Source organism: Dreissena polymorpha, chromosome 4 (genome assembly GCF_020536995.1).
Source record: "Dreissena polymorpha isolate Duluth1 chromosome 4, UMN_Dpol_1.0, whole genome shotgun sequence".
Lineage (NCBI taxonomy): Eukaryota > Metazoa > Mollusca > Bivalvia > Myida > Dreissenidae > Dreissena > Dreissena polymorpha.
The window spans coordinates 136,334,066-136,339,058 of NC_068358.1; the positions used below are offsets into that span (position 1 = coordinate 136,334,066).

Consider the following 4,993-nt stretch of genomic DNA (forward strand, 5'->3'; position numbering starts at 1 on the left):
GGGAGTAACTGTGCATGTAATAGACTCCAATAATTACTCCCCTCTATGGAGAGTAGCAAAAGACAACCCAAGAATAATTAACGTGTGTAATCCTGCAATCCTGTTATGATCAATTATACGGGTAAAAGCCCGCCGCGTATCTATCCAGACATGATTAAGCATCATAAACACTTCGACAAATGTTAAAGTTCATGTATATACATACCTCCAGAAATAGTATACATGTACTAATTAAAGTATTAGTTTGTTGCGAATATTTTCGCATTATATGTTTTTTTTTCTTCGCTTAAGCATTACGCGATTTTGCTGTGCTTCCTGATTCCGTTTTCCGACTGTAACGGAAATAGCCTAGGTTAGTTCATGACGAGACGTGAGAACTTATTCCAAAGACAACTATTATTTACATAACCCGTTTAAAATGTATTGCCCAAATTCCTAGATGTTTCAAATTTATTTACTTCGATCATTAATTTCAAAAAGAGAAACTGTCGTTATTTCAATTTCAACTACTGTGTTTGTAAAACAAAAAATATATATTGCCTTTGCGTTGGAAAGCAATGGGATTCGAATCCACATGAACTAGACTTTACACTGTGTTCGAATGCAGTATACTTGCCCGCTTAATGCCATAGGCGTCATCAGGTATCGTTTTGAAAGATGCTTTACGAATAATGATAACAAAATAGTTGTTACAATACCGCTCTCAATGACGTACAGTATTTTATTTTCGTTTCGAGCTCCGTAATATGCCCGCTAGTAACGGATTGTTGTGCTATCTTTACAAATGAACTATTTTTAGTTATTTAGATGTGCTTTTCGTCATGTTGGAGTGGTAAATTTACTAAACTAAAATCTGAATTTACAAAATGCCAGTTGTTTTCTTTATATTGGTAATACACAGATATGTTTTAATGTGACATAATTGGCCGTCTATGGTGTAACATATAACATATTATATATTACACCAATATTTTTGTTTGCCACTGACTTTAATGTTTTGACCAGTTAGAAAGGCGACTTATGCATATATTAGTTCAATGTGTGTCCACCGGACAACCGAAGAAAATTTGTTTTCAGTAGCAGGCGACTGTCTAATAAAATATCTCACGACCAGAACCGAATTATAAAGAATAAACAAATGAAGCGCGCTCTGGGAAAACATGGCTCAATGCATAAGTATAAAGTGCCGATTCAGATTAGCCTGTGCAGTCCGCCCAGGCTAATCATGAACGACATCTTCCGCCTAGACTCAACTGTGTTTTCTTTAAGATGAGACTCCGTTTAAAATTCCATAAAAGCGAAAAGCGTCGTTCCTGATTAGCCAGTTCGAATTAAAGCGGCTTGTATGGGACGACATTCTACGCACATGCATTAAATCACGTTTTCGCTAAGCCAGGCTAAAATACAGGTGTGTCATTTATATGTTCTAAAATCGAAGAACCTTGTGAACATGCCAAAGAACATTAACAATTATATACTTATCTACGTAGGGGCAGAGAGTGTATCATTCTCCTAATCTGTATCGTATTGTAATTTTGTCGTGACGTTAATGTAAACATAGACCAGTATAGCCGTAGATTTGTCACGTTTTCAGCACGACTCGTGATACCACGTTGTTACATCACTGAGCACTGATTCGAATAATCCACCGATATAATCGTTTACACATTGTCAATTTTTAACGGATTTGTGTCAAAAGGGCTTGAATTTCCATGTGCTCAACCGATACGCCTTTGAGCAGCAAACTTTCTTTCGGAACTCGTGATCCGGATCCGATTGGATGCAGTGTCGCGGCGTCTTGTAGAACGTACTACTGTTCACATTCGAGCGACTTCCGGTTACAGATTCATGGAAATCTGCTGAGTCATCATCATTGGAGTTGATGCTTTCCTCAAAAATGACAATATTAATTACTGGAACTGAAGGATTTTATTGATCCTTTTAAGCCGGTGGTGGCCGAAACGAGAGCGTTAATCGTGACGTTATTGGACTTTGGTGCGTCATCTTTTGCATGCGCGTTCGCATTCTGTTCGAAACTGCGGTTGAATATTTTTTGTCGGCCGGGTCCATTATGATTACCGGAAGCATGCCACATAGTGCCAGAGACGCCATTGTGGTGATTGTCGACTGTTTCCTGCCAAGAGCTAAAAAGAACCAAAACCATCGTTGCTTGTGACAATAGTGTTATCTTTAAATAAGAAAGAATGTCCTTTTTACCAAGAAAGATATTTGCTGAGTATATTGTCGTCTTTACACGTTTCAAATGACGTTAAAAGTTATACGAATCTGCTACATGTACTTCTACTACTATTACTACTACTACTCAAACAGGAATAATTAACGCGGGCACACCAGCGAAATACGTAAGCAAATAGTACTTAATGTAATACTTTGGTTTAGCAAATGAGTTGGTGGTATTAACCGAACTTAATTGGGGAAAATAAATATTGACACATAGAAAAATAAGATTTCAATAATTTGAGCCTCGTCATGGAAAAACATGGCTGTATGCATATACATATAGTGTCATCCCAGTTAGCCTGTGCACGCCGAGAAGGCAAATCAGAGACGACTCTTTTCGCCTCCTTTTTTTTGCTAAGAATATACTGCCTTACATAGGCGTGGAAAATAGCGTACTTGATTAGCCTGTGCGCACTACAAACGGGAAGACACACTATGCATTTGCATTAAATCCCCATTGTCCCCATTGTCATATAGCGATTCTCCATTTCAACCCTATTTCCGTGCGCTCACCAGTATGTTGGCGGATCTTCCACTTGGGGATGCCCTTGTTCTCGCAAAACGATTCAATCTTCTGGAGATGAAACTTAAAAAACAATCACTGACTGGAACTTGGGAATGTAAACTGTAACTACAATGTATAGATAAATCTACAATACGTTAATAAACAGCAAGCGGAAGTTTTAAAGGGGCCTTTTCACAGATTTTGGCACTTTTTAACTTATTCATTAAATGCTTTATATTGATAAATGTAAACATTGGATCGTAAAAGCTTCAGTAAAAAATCAAGAATAAAATTTAAAAAAGGAAAAGAACATTGACCGGAGCAGGTTTCGAACCAGTGACCCCTGGAGTCCTGCCAGAGTCCTGAAGTAAAAACGCTTTAGCCTACTGAGCTATTCCGCCGAGTACACATACTTGACGTATTTTATACCTTATATAAGCAATCTTCGTAGTTTCACAAAATTTAACGACAAAAACAGAACTCTCCAAATTATTCAATCGTTTCGCGTTGCAACGCTTTATAATTTTTAGGTTTTCAAATCGTCAAAAGATGCATATAATGGCTATATTAGACCATGGTAAATGTTCAGTATTACTGTTTCCTCACAAATATCATAACTAAAACGAAAATTTGCGAATCTGAAACAACTTTTTTCAATTTTGTCAATTTACCAAAGCGTGAAAAGATCCCTTTAAATTTAAACTTATGGGTCAACTGCAAAAGTGTTCGAATAGAACTATGAAATTTATCTCTTTATATTGTGTAAAAACTTGCATACTTTGCGCGTTATCGGTTTAGTGTCAACATTATTTTGAAAGTACATCTAGCCAAATAATTAAATTTTTGTAACGATTTGTTTGCTTTTTTAAATGATAAAGACTTGTCCCGTGGGGCCAGCAGATTATTTCTTTACTGACAAAGAAATTATTTCTTTACTGACAAGTTAGGCATTTGCTCGCGTGTTTATATATTCGCGAAACAATATTATATGCATGTGCATATAGATTACAGTATCGAACAAGGACACTATGAATATGATAGCACAAAAGTATGTGGCAAGTTATCAAATATGTTCAGTAGCGACTATCGAATAATTAATTATCTTAGTTATTTAATTGATGATAATTGTACGATTATTTCAATCTTAAGGTAGCGCACCCCTAATGGGCACATATCCAAATATAATTTAATTAATTATTTTCCTAATCAGCATCATTTCACTGAACTACATGCAAATTTGTAGGTAGGCTTTCCATGCTTTTTAAAAAAAATATACCGATTTTTTCAAAACCACCCTCACGCTCGGCTTTTGTCCAGTTTATTTTCACTCCTGGGGTATATAAAAGTTCCATAATTTATTCAAATTTCCAAATATGGGCATGCAGTTGGTGTGTACAGATGCAGTAAAGGTGTTTAAAGATTAAACAAGATGAAATAAGTATTCTTTTACAGACATTTATTTTTTACAATTTTTTATCTATGGAATAGCGCCATGAAATGTAAGTGATTTCAGCCAAGTAAAAATTGGGTCGGTTAAAAACAAAGTGTCATGAAATTCAAAATAGTATCATTTAAGTTATATTTTAAACTTAGTTTTTATAGAAACACTATATACAGCAAAAAACACCAAGAAATAGACAGATTTACCGTTTACTTTTTGAAAAAAAATATAAAAATGCACCGTGCATCATTCGTATCTTCACCAGTAAATTACCCAATTTAGCCATAACGTTGTTTTAATCTTAAAAATTGAAGGATGTGCATACAATTTTCAACATATTTATCAATAAACATAGCTTATATGCTATATTAAATAAAATTACGTTAGAAAAGAAATAAAACGCGTCGCAAAAAGTATGCGATGTCGGCAGGTTCGAACCTGCGCGGGAAGATCCCAAAAGATTTCAAGTCCTTCGCCTTAACCACTCAGCCACGATAACTAAACATCAGAGCAACCTTAAATTATATACAGGGTTCCCGCTGTCGATCGCCATTAGCGCCAATTGCGACAAAATAAAAAATCTGGCGACAAAATTTCGTAAATGGCGATTTTAAAAAAATCGGCATTTTTCTGCGTTCATATTTTCTTAAAATGACAAAAGACGCTGTGTTTACCAGCCGCTTTACGGCAGTCGTAATACTATAGATTTCCCAAACTCCTCACAGCAGTTACTTCCCCGGTAACGCTGTATTCCAAATAAATTAATCAGCCAAAGAGTATTCTCAAAAGTAGTGCGGTGTTAACTC

The 4,993-nt window shown here is 35.8% G+C and overlaps 1 protein-coding gene and 1 long non-coding RNA gene across 2 annotated transcripts in view; both read right to left on the reverse strand.

Annotated features, from left to right (window-relative positions):
* Positions 1-4,993, reverse strand: part of LOC127876766 (uncharacterized) — a 332,105-nt gene that overhangs the window by 137,977 nt on the left and 189,135 nt on the right. The window lies entirely within an intron of this gene.
* Positions 1,954-4,316, reverse strand: LOC127876801 (uncharacterized). The gene is made up of 2 exons (XR_008048089.1): positions 2,755-4,316; positions 1,954-2,144 (listed from the first exon to the last, which is right to left on the reverse strand). It is a non-coding gene; the product is annotated as an uncharacterized LOC127876801 (long non-coding RNA).